This window comes from Pseudoliparis swirei, chromosome 7, assembly GCF_029220125.1.
Source record: "Pseudoliparis swirei isolate HS2019 ecotype Mariana Trench chromosome 7, NWPU_hadal_v1, whole genome shotgun sequence".
Lineage (NCBI taxonomy): Eukaryota > Metazoa > Chordata > Actinopteri > Perciformes > Liparidae > Pseudoliparis > Pseudoliparis swirei.
The window spans coordinates 4,602,164-4,616,605 of NC_079394.1; the positions used below are offsets into that span (position 1 = coordinate 4,602,164).

The window sequence follows — 14,442 nt, forward strand, 5'->3', positions numbered from 1 at the left end:
ACTGAAACGTATTTCTCTCCAAATTACGTTTGACTGGAACGTATTTCTCTCCATATTCCGTTTGTATTTGACGTTTTACAAATACAAATACGTCTCTAATAAACGTATCTTTGCCGTTTGTTGTCTCGCTTTTCTACAATGCTGTTATTAATTGGAAAAAGCGTCCTCTTATTTATGATTATTTTATATGTTGTAACGCCTGCGTATTATGACAGCAATAGGCGTATTTACTTCTCATAAAACAAAAACGCAGGTATCCTGTAAAAGGGCGAAACATCGGGGAAATAATGTGGGAATTGTGAATAAAACATGATTTATATTATGATTTAAATAAAGATATTGGAACTATGAACTTGTTTTTCGGTTCATTCGTGTCTGGGAAGGCGCAGTCTCTCTGCAATGGTAAAATATACCCGAAAATGTGTTATATTATGATTTAAATAAAGATATTGGAACTATGAACTTGTTTTTCGGTTCATTCGTATCTGGGAAGGCGCAGTCTCTCTGCAATGGTAAAATATACCCGAAAATGTGTTAACCTCTATCAATAACGTCAGGTGAAAAAGCACCCGATGACGTGTCTGTTGAAAAAAACAGAAAAGGCAGGGATTGGATCAGGGAGAGACGCCTACCTTCGGTGACGTCAGTGAGCAGCCGTTAAGCTAGGGTCACGCGTGACACAAAAGCAATGCAAATTACTTGATCTCAATCTTGTCGGTGAAAATTACCCAAAGTTACTGTTCTAGGGTTTTAAGAAGTCATGTCTTGGAAAAGGTCTCGTGGCTTGATGGCTAATAAACGTGTCCCCTCCATACTTCTTTTTAATGAATGGGTTCATTGAATTATCGTATTTTTGTTTGTATCGCCTGCGCATTAAGACAGCGTTCTGCGTCTGCTATTGATATGTGTCATAGGAATTGTCCGTGTCTTTCTTTCTCACCTAAACTGATTCTAACAACGTTCCTTCAATGGGGATTCCCAAATGACCTCATACGTCAAAAGGTCGAAGGTCACACAAGTGACACACGTAGCAATGAGGCTATCCCGACGCGCGTCTCCGTGTTTACGTTAGCCTGCTGCATGTCGGTTAGTGCACACTCGGGATCCCTTTTGCAGCTTTTGACCTGCTAACCATCAGATGCACCATCGACTGTATAACGGTCACAATTTGTTATGCATAGATCACGACACTATCGCCCTTTACGAATATATTTATTTACTTGTTTAATTGGGGAGAGAATATCTTGAGGGACAGGAAGTACGTCACTTCTCCCTCGTTTCTTCTTCGTCGCTTTCACGTAAAGGAGCGCACAATGCCCCACTTCACGAACCAGACAGAACAGCGCCCCCACGTGTGTCTGCATTTGAACTACACCTTCATTCTTCAACACAGGTTGTTACTCAGTTTTTTGTTGACATCTTTAAATCCACCGGTGTTCAATTTCAACAACTTTAGAACAATTTAGGGAACACTTTCCAATGTGTTAAATAGGAGGTGTAATGCTTTGTTGAATGGTTGCAAGATTAAATGTTTCTGAAGATGTCAAAAATTCACTCTTCAATGAAAGATGAGAGAGATCAGAGAAACATGTTTTAACAGTGTGTGCTTATCAATTCAGAAAATGTACACTGACAACAGCACTGTGTCAAATATTTGTAATCAGAAATAAAATAAATAAATAAAAATAGATTCTGGACACAGATTTATGACAACATTTATTTTTGATTAGATTAGAACACAATTAATTAAACACACTACAAGGAACAACAAAAATACAGTAGTGGTTTGGGGGAGACACTTGTCCTTTCTCCATCCAGTCCTGTAAGAAAGCAAAAAGACCACATTTTAATGTTTCATTTACCCTTCCTCATCCACTGACATGTATGCAAACTAACAGATCTTTTCACACTCACACAAACACACACACACACACACACACATTACTCTGCTAACGGACCCGTGACCTCCTAATTGTCTCGAAATATAACCTTACTGCTTTATATTCAACATATTATATTTACCTCATATATTAATTTACCTCAGTTGCTGAAGTCCAGGGATTCAAGGGGCTCCCATGAATTCTTCCACTTAATTCCACTGATTTAAAAGAGATGGGGATAAGACACAAATGATAAAAACAGTAATGTTATGTACTTACTTTAAATTGAATGGCCCGGTTACATAATGCCCTGCCACAATACATCGGCTGTGAAAATCTGTCTTAATAAAAAGAATAAGAGAAGAATATATATGTATTTATTGGAAGGAATAACTATATATGGTGGAATGAGCTCCCCACTGACATCAGGACAGAAGAAAGTCTCTACATCTTCCGCCGGAAACTAAAAACGCATCTTTTCCGACTATATCTGGATTAAAACACAGATTAGCACTTCAGTGGCACTTAAATGGCACTTATTACCTTCGCATTGAAAATGCGGAAGGTTATGTTTTGATCGCCGTGTATTTATTTATTTGTATGCGTGTTATTCGCAGAACTCAAAAAGTATTGAACCGAATCGCATGAAATTTGGTGGGATGATTGTTTATTATCCGGGGACCAGTTGATTAGATTTTGGGATCGATCGGGTCAAAGGTCAAGGGTCATGAACAGGTCAAAATGTTCTTGAATCGCATGAAATTTGGTAGGATGATTGGTTATTATCCGGGGACCATTTGATTAGATTTTGGGATCAACCGGGTCAAAGGTCAAGGTCAAGGTCATGGAAAGGTCAAACTTTTTTTTTTTTACCATAGCACGATACATTTTTGTCCAATTGGCATGCAACTAATGCCAAAATGTTCATAATTAAATGCCCAATCTTGTGATATGTGAAGGTATGCGCTCTACCGAGTGCCCGTTCTAGTTATGGTACTTTTGTAGTTCGACTTTCTTGAAGAAATGTTACTTTCTGTATTCTTGTTGTTCCGAGTTTGTACTCTTGGTTGATGCACTTATTGTAAGTCGCTTTGGATAAAAGCCTATGCTAAATGACATGTAATATATTAATTAGGGCTGTGAAACGATTAAAAAATTTAATCGGGTTAATCACAGGTTTTTGTGGATTAATCATGATTAATCATATATTACCGATATTCTCGGTATATTTTGTGAGAACATAGAGATTTATGACAAAAGACGGATATATACATTTATACATTCTTCTATACAATGGTGCTGCAACTCAGCAGTTATTTAACAGTTTTCTTCCATATGGAACATTAATACATCTTCATCCTAAACAGAATGTTTAACCCTCCTGTTACCTTTCGGGTCAATTTGACCCCATTCAATGTTTAATGTCGGTGTTCTTTGGGGTCAATTTGACCCCAGGCTGTTTTTCACTGTGTCAAACATATAAGAAATATCAACTTTTTTATTTATTTAAAGGGCTATTTAGGTTGTCAACAAACAAACATAAAGTACCTCACACTTAAACTTGGGAAGCAATATTAATTCTAATAATTTTCTGGAGGTTTTAATTGCTGGGGTCTGTGGTGGAATAAATGTTCCGATGCCTTGTGAGAAATCAAAGGTATTCTAAGCACGGTGGTCTTATCACACTTTATTATATAGTAACAAGTTCACAAATGATCAGAATGTGAGCCAGGTACAAACAAGTGGACAAGTGATTCAACTAGACAAATAAGTCATGGAACAAATAAGTAATCACATCAAACAAGTCATGGAAACACCCAGCTGAGTGGAGCAAAGTCTGAACCCTCCTTATGAGAAGTTTCTGACTTAATGCTGCCTTCTTCGTCGACTCGTCTCTTCTTATACACATCGCCGAGACGTACACATTCCAGAGCCCATCTGTTACCACTCGATAAGTAATAGGAGACCCCTGAAGGTTTGTTTATTCTGCCTCCCCTCAACACAGGAAGTGACCTTTTCACATGACCCCACACAGGATTAGATTATCTCCCATAGACAGATGGGAGAGACAGCTGTTGATACATTTTCTACTCCAACAATCCCCTCTTTTTGTCATTTTTGACAATTTAACTGAAAAAAAATAGTAACAAAATGTTAAAACATTCTTAGAGCATACATCCGTGGTGTAGATTCACAAAGATTTCAAAACATCACATCATCAACCTCAACGAAGTACATACAAAATTGATTATGGTTTGCTAAATCTACTGTGTAAATACATTGCTTGCTTAAACATTGTCCTCAACATTAACCCAAGTATCATTCTCTATTGAGGAGAGTGAACAATTGTTCGCATCACATTGTTCAGCTGGGCAGTGGAAAACTTTTTTCCCTTCCTGCCACTTCCTGGAGAGATGGAAAGGGCTAGTATCTTTGCCGTCTATGTTATGTGATTGCAATTTATAGATAAGGAACAAGATAATTGCTATTTTGGTTAGAAAGAGTAGTGAGTGGATGCTTTTGCTCTGGCTGCACCCATGCTTCTTAAAGGGGGGTCGTGATGCTGGAGATCTTTCTTCCATCGCTGCTGCTTCTTGGGTGGCTACACCTTCGCACATGATTTCGCCTCCTACCACACTGATTTATATATGACAGCTTTGCGGTTTGAGAAACTACGGGCTTGCTCCCCTCCTCTCTCTTCCCAGCCACATAAAATGAGTGAGGTGCTTGGTTACGTCACTGCTAATGGTGCGCTTGTCGGTAGCTTGGCACACTACTTGATGGAGGAAGGCGCTCGCTTTTCTCACCCTTCCCCTTTAGTCCGGACCCGTAGCAGCTGCTCCTTCTCCCTCTGGGTTTGGGATGCGTTTTCAGTGGCTGGCGTGGACCCACGTTGCTTTTCCTTCCACTTTCACCGCCGTCTCTGTGGTCAGGAGTACTTGGAAGGGACCCATGTAGCGTCTCTGCTTCCAATGCTTTCTCCTGTGATCCTTGATGAGCACCCAGTCTCCTGGTTTCAGGTGATGCTGGATCGCAGTGGCTGGTGAGGGAAGTGCAGCTTTCACCTGTGTGTGAAGTGCTGAGAGTGAGGATGAGAGATTAGCACAATATCTTAGCATGCTGTCTTCATTATGATCAGTCGTCAAGCATGTCTTACTGGACCCAGCCCAGTGCAAGGGGGTCTCCCGAGCACTATCTCAAAAGGGCTGAGGCCATGTTTGTTCCTGATTCGCATGCGCATGTGAAAAAGCACCAGCGGAAGTGCTTTCACCCAAGATAGGCCTGTCTCTTCACAACATTTCGCCAGTTTAGATTTAATGGTACCATTTTCTCGTTCAACCGCACCAGCTGACTGAGGATGATAAGAACAATGATGTCTGATGTTAAAACCTAAATACTGTGAGATTTAAAATACATTACTAACTGTTCACAAAGTGTATCTGCAGGGCGGTGACCCTGCTGTTGTTATTTATTGCAAATGTTGAAAATGCTCTGGTGTATGAACTTGCATTTAGAGCATTACCCATTCCCCCTTTGCCCACGTGGTCTCCTCCATGAGAAAATCCAGAAGTATGGAAGAGAGCGCGTGGCAAACAAGGCTTGCCGTCTGGGCTGTCAAACCCTCGACTCAAAGAGTGGCACCAGAGCGTTCCATAGGGAGCGCTCCTGGGCATTGGCAAAAGAATGAATTGTGGAAAGATCTGCCTAAGGACTGGAATCAGTCTATGTGGGGAAAAGGGGTGCCTGATAAGGCTGCCGCCTTTGCCACCAGATCTGCCACTATGTTTACTATTGACACAGGTCAAAAGAAGAGATGTGAGCTTCCCATTTAACGACTGAAAACAGCTGAACCCCACCGTGTGGTGTGATAGGTTTGCCACTGTTAGAAATCCTCTGTGTCTTCCACAGAGGCCCAAGGTCATGTACGTTCCAGATACATGAAGTGAACCTGTGTAATTGTTAGTTTTACCTTTTTAGCTACCTTACATTCCCCTGTGAGTGCAATCAGCTCTGCTGCTTGTACTGATCGGTGTGCAGTAAGCCTGACACCAACAAGTGTGTGATGTAACATACAACCTGACCGCTGCCCCGTTGTGGGTGAGCTGGATAGCTACAGATAGCTTGAATCTGCATTGGAAGGAGGTGTGTCCAACAGATCAGGTCTCGGGATGCATGTCTGTTGCAATACCTGGACACGATCATGAGGCTCTCCATCATCTGCAGTCGGAAGAAGTGTAGTTGAGTTAAGTTCATCGCAGCGTTTTACCGTAATGTCACGCTATTCCAACATGATATCTGAACCATCTCTGAGCAGAGAGGTGAGAAGTCTTCTGGCATGGAAGATGTGGGAAACTGCATGCGGGACTATAAGTGTGACATCAGAATAGCCCACAATGTCCCGTGATGTTAATCCATGGCTTCTCCAGCTGCTGCAACAGAGAGGAAGACCTGTGACAACAAGTCATGTGTCGAGGAGAAGTCGGACACAGGCCTAAGTTTTCCTCCATGAGGCTGACACAACTGGAGTTCATGTAACAGTCATTTCGGTCTATGTATAAAATACATATCAAGTTTGGTCTCGGCAGGCCCCGGTCGGGCCTGTAGTAAGGAAGTCTTTAAGTTCTCTTCTGTCTTTTGCTTTTATAGTCTAAGTCAGTCAGTCATGTGCACTAAGGTTTCTACCATGGACCATGGATGAGAGGGATGCCTCTCTTTTAAAAGGGATTCAAAAACTGGTCTTATACCATCGATGGCTTCTTTTTTTTTTTTTTTTTGGATACTGTTTTAGGCATGGCCTATAATCTGATTTAGGACTCACTACCAATGGTGCTGCGCCTTTTATGAGCCCCACATCGTATTTGTGTGCAGCCCACAGTGAAGGTGGCACTTTTGACAACTCAGGAATTTGACCTGTTGTCATAATGAGTGGATACAAGCTTGTATGTTCAATGTGTTCTTCTGTGAGCTCTAACGTTCTCCGTACATGTACTGTGTCGGTCAATGCAATACGAAATACATCACCAATCGCGCTAAATTCGATCCTCGAATCTTCTGCAGCTGGTCTAAAGTCCAAGAGGTTGATACGTTGTTGTAGCCACGGACCCAGATCCTGCCATTTCCAGTGTGACGGTTTAGCCAATGATACGTGAGGAGTGGTTCCAAGGAACAGTTTCCCCTGGGATGGAGAGAGAGACATACAGCCAGACACAACAGCAGCCCTCTCTCACCAATACTTCCTATGAATAATGGCATGTAATCTTCTGCTGCAGTACAGTATGCAATGTGAAAAAGATCATGAGCAACTGAAGCTCCATGGTCTAATATTAGTTTTTCACTCTTTTCGCTACAAAGTGGTTTTGAGCTATTTCTTATAGCCTAAAATAATGGGAATTTCAATTTTACAAATGAGATTTTGCTTCTGAGTCAAACCATCTTTAAAGATGGTTAGAAAATCAATGTTAAGGTTTGCTTCTTTTGTTTCCCTTTTGTGTAGTGTGCCTTACTTGTTTGTCCTGGAGAGGGTTGTCCGTCTCTGGGATCCGCCCCTCCCCCGCCTCCCTCCGCTCAGCCGTGTCGAAAGCGGGTCTTCCTTTTTGGGCTCCGGACACTCTGTTCGCCAGTGTCCATGCCCTCCGCAGTTGTAGCACACTCTTGAATCATATCTTCAGATCCATTCTGCCTCTGCCTCGACCTCTTGTCCTCCCAAGTTGCCATGTGGGAATATTCCGTAGTTGCCTTGCGAGCGTGTTGATCATTGCAAGCATCTCTTTTCTGTGCAACTCCGCCTTAGCATGTTCAGCGTGCTTTAGGACATCTGTTAGTGGAACATATGATTTTCTCACCATCTGCAGGAGTTTGGTCTCGTCCCGCTCACGAAACGCTCTTTCAGATGGTCTTTGCATTGTTCCAGAGTCTGTGTCCCTCTTGGACTGTGTCCGGTGAAGCTGCATTTGACTGAGAAGGCTGCTGCAAGCAGGCTGGCGGAGCAAAAGGGGGGGGGGCGGAATCCAGGTCTGGAGCCACCGATTCTCTCAGTATCTCAGAAAGACAACAATACACAGTATTTGGGTGAATGCAATGACACTTGTTAACATTCTTCGTAAGTTTTTTTTTTTTTTTTTTTTTGATAAGGCTGCATGCTGAGCTGTTGCGTTCCTCTCCATTTCCCCCAGTGATACCTCCAACTGTTGTAATTGATTTTCACTCAAACTTCCGTTTGATGGAAAACCAATCTCTATCCACTTTTGCATTTGATCCCAGCTTCCAGGATATCGATCAGACATAAACTTACACAGAGGCGGAAGGATGGGGACCACATGGCTCTCAACGGTCTCACTCTTACTCTGAGCACTACACATCTCTAATCATTCGTGTATTATGTCGCAGTGTGCGTCAATAAATTTTCTATACAAAATTTCAAACAATACACATGGATGACTAAGGCAAGTAAGCGACCGCTGCTATCTCTAAAAACTGCTAACTGTTTTCCCTGAGAAGTGTGCGCCAAATTGGTGCCTACAAACCACTAGAGAACCCAACAGTTTTCAAAACACGTCTGTTAACAACATCTGATTGTGAGATTTTTCTTTTAAAAATTTCCAATTTCCATTTTCATGACTTGATTGATCTCAAAATAATCTTAATCTCTCACCGCGTGTTTTTCGTTGTTACTTCAACTAGATTGGATCGGCCGTCCGGTCTCCGTCTGAACGGCAGCTTCTCACCCTCGGGGGAGGATTCATCTATATTATGGCCATCTGCCGTTCAGCCGGAGTCCCCGTCAAGCGCGTCCATCGCATCCTCGTCGCCATTTGTGGTGGAATAAATGTTCCGATGCCTTGTGAGAAATCAAAAGTATTCTAAACACGGTGGTCTTATCACACTTTATTATATAGTAACAAGTTCACAAATGATCAGAATGTGAGCCAGGTACAAACAAGTGGACAAGTGATTCAACTAGACAAATAAGTCATGGAACAAATAAGTAATCACATCAAACAAGTCATGGAAACACCCAGCTGAGTGGAGCAAAGTCTGAACCCTCCTTATGAGAAGTTTCTGACTTAATGCTGCCTTCTTCGTCGACTCGTCTCTTCTTATACACATCGCCGAGACGTACACATTCCAGAGCCCATCTGTTACCACTCGATAAGTAATAGGAGGCCCCTGAAGGTTTGTTTATTCTGCCTCCCCTCAACACAGGAAGTGACCTTTTCACATGACCCCACACAGGATTAGATTATCTCCCATAGACAGATGGGAGAGACAGCTGTTGATACATTTTCTACTCCAACAGGGTCAAATTGACCCCGAGGGTAAAATATGTTAGTAAATGTAAAGGTAACAGGAGGGTTAAACAGAACATGTTTCTCTTGTTTGTCAACCATTAACTCCACCATGATACAATCTAAAGGCCTCTAGTCTTCCTCTAGCAGCTGCTGAGGCAAACTGACTGTGTGGGTTTTCTTCATGAACTGGGCCGTGATGAAAGGGACGGCGGGGACACCGCTGCAAAGCTGAAACCTCACCGGCCCGGACAGGTGGACAGATTGACAAGTGACTTTTTTTTTGCTGGTCCCGATGCGCGCACGGAGCTCTGTGGCGCGAGGCGGAGATCGATAAGTGTTAACGCAACGCGAAGAGACAGAAATGACATGCTGCTGTGGAGATACGATCAACAACAGACGTTTAGTTTAATAAAAGAACAAAGACGTGCTATAGAGAACATGTCAGGGGCGGGCCAATCTTTTTAATGTCATGCGATCTACCGACACTACGCCGCGATCGACTGGCAGGTCGCGATCGACGTGTTGAGACCCTGATCTACAGGAAGTAAAAGTCGTAACAAGGTTTCCGGAGGTGAACCTGCGGAAGGATCATTACCGATGAACAGACCGTCTGCATGAGAGCGGACAGAGTTCAGATTGAAGTGATGTATTGGAAGCTCATTTTGCAAGTGACTTTTTTTTCGTCCCGACGACCAACAACAGACAGATTGGAAGCTTATTCTGCGCATGCGTTAAATGCGTTTAAAAAAAAAACTAGTTAAACCTGTAATTTAATTAACTGAGTTAACGCGTTATTTTTCACAGCACTAATATTAATCTATTTGAATGCCTGTCAAATACCAACTTTTTACTCGTGAAAATAAAGAATCAACACGAGCAAGAGTTTAAACAAATACACTTAAAAAAATTATGGTCCTGCAGTCAGAAGTCCCAACATGATCCTACCTAAAGCAGAGTACTCCAGAGTCCAGACTGTGAAGGGAAACACCTGCACAGGCTGCACTCAGTTTGTCATCAAGCAATTATGTCTTCCAATTTTAAGTTTGTCTCTGATCTTGTCTATTACTTTTTGCATTTTTACAGTGCCTCCTGCTTCAAGTATTAATTGTTGAGGTGACAAGCCTATAAAAGAAAGCCACATCTGTAAAAGTAGCCTGTCCAACACCATTCTTTCTGGGTTACCAATGTGGATTATTTACCAAATCCTTCCTCTCAGCACAAATGTAGGTAGAACATTATTGGATATTTACCATGTTCTGCAGGGACGCCACTGAAGGAGTACCTGTAATACAACACATTGTACAGGTGATTGTTGGCCTTTTGCACAATATTTAGTCTTCACAATGCCACAGGTTGCCCTGTATTTACATACAATGTATGCATGCTAATAATGCATGAAACTTACTTTGTCTTCTACTTTCCGAATAATTTTCGAAAAGAGAAAGGACCCTGTCTTTGATCTTTCTGTGCATTCAGCACATGTTTCACCTATGTAGATAAACAATTGGGACACTGTTATAATTGTAAGTGAAATGGATAATCACATTACTTGTTCCTTTATTTTGAAGTCATTGTATTCATGGTATTGCAGTATCACTGTTACATATCTTAGCTATGAATGAATGAATTGTTATATTTTTGGTTATGGCCATTTACATGCCTTATTACTTGTGGAATTATTCCGAAACAGTAACAACTAGAAAGGTGCACTCAGTCGGATGAAGTTAAAATATCAATATTTTCAAAACATACCTGTATTTCGAATTTTTCGTTTACGACTCTTGCCTGCAGTGACAAATTCCCCGAAAGAGAAACATTTGTCAAGAGTAAATTCCCAAAAATATATGCTGAATCCTTCATTTAATTAATGTAACTCTTTGTATATAAAAAGGCATGTGGGAGATATGGCAACATGTTAAGAGCAAAACATTTTCGGACATGTTTTAAGTCCAGAAATATTACATTTCAACAACTTTATAACAGTTTAGGAAAAACTTGTGCATTAAAAAACGTGTGCATTTCCAAACACATAGTTAATACCATAGTATCTGTTTTACACTTTATTTACAAATGGCATAACAAACCTTGTCCAGGTTTTTCAAAAGAAGTGCATTCTTCTTGCTCGTCCTTCTTTTGCTCTTCCTTTTGGGCATTGCTGTGACTTTCTGTATATCAGACATATAGGATTCTAATCTAAAACATTTTGATTTTAAAACCATTGTCAGGGCTAAAATCAGAAAATAACATCACAAACTTAAAAATGTTCACTGTGGTGCTATATAAAGTACGGACTGACTTCATGCCAATCATTAAGTACTTCTAATTAACAAGCTATTTTTTGATAACTCCAAGTTTTCATTTCCCCCGGTTTCTAAAAGAGTGTATTAATTGTCCAACATAACAGGTTACTTGTACCTTGCTCTTTCCTGGAATCTTCCTTTGTCACAGAATGTGGCCTTTTGAAGTGCACTGTAATAAAGAAGAAATAATAATCTCAAATATTAGATTTTCAAACAAATAAATCGACAGTAGTCTCAAAATATTCAAAACCAGTGACTGAAATACTCACAATTTACAATTTTTGAAAAAATGTCCTTGAGGTTCTCCTCCAATCGGTCATTCAGCTTCATCTGTATGCTGGTGAGGAAATCAGCGCTGTAGCTGTTCCTCCGTTTCTTCCCCAAAAGCAGAATTGGAAAGTACCCCAACGCAGCAAGCCGGTCCAACTGAAAGGCAAATAAGTAAATGCAAGCCTGAAATTACACCTGAATTTCACGGCAGAAAAGTATGAAGATCCATGTGCTTTAACAACACAATTAAATAGATAGTATATTGTAGTACACTGTCAATGTCACTTTCAATATCCTATCACAGCATGATGGCCGCCGTACACACGCGCGGCGAGGCAGGTGCTGCGTGTGTGTCGACTAAACTAACTTTATCCACTAACAAACAAGCTTTAACTCATAGTTGGATACCGTGTACTGTTTTTATATTATGTGTGCTTTTAATATCTACACGACAGCGCTTTCAATGCAACTTTGCTTACTCTCTGATATGGGGAAACCAGCATCTCCTGTACACTTTTTTTCTGAACAATGGACGAGCCAGAATTCCTTCTGCGATTCGGGAGAAAACCTTCCCACCCAGTAAGACTCTAAGACTATTGTATCTTGCATTTATATTGCTACTGGCCGGCGACGTTGAGGTTAATCCTGGCCCGCAGGTTTTGGAAACCACATCGCTAATACAGGCAACGCCGCCATGGCCAGCGATACAACCGGTCACAATAGGCAACCGAATAATGTGGCTAACACCACCACAGTTACTACCGCCATGGCCTCTGTTAGCATGTACCTTCCCGCTAACACCGCTACTGGCTGCCGGCTATCCGCCACCCACGGCCACTTCAAGCACGGCAGGGATGCTAACCCTGGCTACCACCATCGCGACAGCTGCTCTCTCCACCACCAACCCGGCAGGGATGCTAACCCCGGCTACCACCAGCGCGACAGCGGCTCTCTCCACGGCCACCACCAACGCAGTAGCAATGCTACCCTCGGCTCCGCATACCAACACAGCTAAGGTCAGAAACCCCATATTAAAAAGACACCGATCTCTGCATATTTTCCAGACCTTAAATCATGCAAGATCAATCTGGGACCCATTGTGTAAAAGAGGCTTACTTGGGGGCCATTTAAATGTCCGCAGCATGGTCCCAAAACGGGAGCAGCTGGAACATCTTTTAAATAATTCGAACATTGATTTTATGGGACTATCCGAAACGTGGTTATCCAGCTCCTCACCCGAAGCTGCGATAACACTCCCAGAATACAAGACCTTCAGGAAAGATAGGGTTCATGGGAAAGGAGGGGGGGTTTTGTTCTATGTAAAAAATAACCTGAGATGTAACCAGATGGTGTGGCCTGGTGGCAACATATTGGAAGGTATTGGTGTTAACATCTTTCTCTCAAATGAAATGTCTCTTACTGCTATCTGCATCTATCGTGCTCCCTCAGCTAAAGCTGAATTTTATGATCACCTTAAAGCACTTCTTAATTCGTGTAATCATAAAAAAGAAATTCTGTTGTTTGGAGATTTTAATGTAAACTGGGACGATAAAAAGGAGAGAAAAAATCTTAAACTTATAACGGAGTATTTCAACTTCACCCAGATAATAGAGCGACCCACCAGAATCACACACCGCTCACAAACTAGAATTGACCTAGTCTTCACTAACAAACCCGAGAGAGTCACCAAAACCCATAACTTATTGACGGGACTCTCGGATCATAATGCAATTTTTTTCTAGAAAACTTAACAAAAAACGTTTTGAAAACTCTTTTTCTAGTACCCCTAGTAATCGACCTAATACTAGAATAATCCCCAAAAACCAACAACAAAATCTAGAAAAAGCCTTAAAAGACATCAATTGGGATGATCTTCATAAATGTGAAAATGCAGATATCTGCAGCGACTCTTTCCTCTCTCAAATCAAGGGGGTAATTTTCCCTTTCTCCAGACAAGGGAGCCGTAGGAGGAATAAAACCACCCTTCCCTGGCTCAGCCCAGATTGTGTACACTTAATGAAGCGAAGGGATATGGCTCTCAAAAAATCCATAAAATCAGGGTTAAGTACAGACAGACATATTTTCACAGCTACCAGAAACAAAGTTACGCTGGAGCTGCGAAAGGCCAAAGCAGATTTTTTTATAAAAATTATTGAAAATGCTAGGGGGAACAGTAAAACAATCTGGCAGAATATAAACAAGCTAACAGGAAACAACATAAGCAGGATAATAAAGGCCTAGAACTAAGAGTTGACAATCAGCTGGTGCGGGACCCGTTATTCTGGCACAGGAATTAAACTCCTTTTTTATTAAATCTATTGAAGATATATCTAAACAGTTCATTTCACCCGTGTGCTCTGATAGTCCGGTAAATAGAGCTGCAGACAATTCACTGATAACATTTTGTATTCAAGAAATCACTGTGACAGAAGTCATTAATATTATTAATGCTTTGAACAACTCTAAAGCCAAGGATATCCATGGTCTCGACACCAGCTTTTTAAAATCACACAAGGAGGCGCTGGCACCCCCAATCATGCACCTAGTGAACCTATCTATTAGACACTCGATGGTTCCTGGAGCATGGAAGATGGCCTCAGTTATCCCTGTGTTCAAATCGGGGGATAGCTCCGATATGAACAACTACAGACCAATTAGTATTTTGCCTAGCATCTCTAAAATTATAGAAAAATGGATCGCTAA

General features: G+C 41.5%; 1 long non-coding RNA gene across 1 annotated transcript; it reads right to left on the reverse strand.

The window, feature by feature from the left end:
* Nucleotides 1–3,552: 3,552 nt before the first annotated feature.
* LOC130196176 (uncharacterized) lies at nt 3,553–9,169 on the reverse strand. Its single transcript, XR_008832197.1, has 2 exons — nt 7,385–9,169; nt 3,553–7,056 (listed from the first exon to the last, which is right to left on the reverse strand). It is a non-coding gene; the product is annotated as an uncharacterized LOC130196176 (long non-coding RNA).
* Between the last annotated feature and the right edge of the window lie 5,273 nt (nt 9,170–14,442).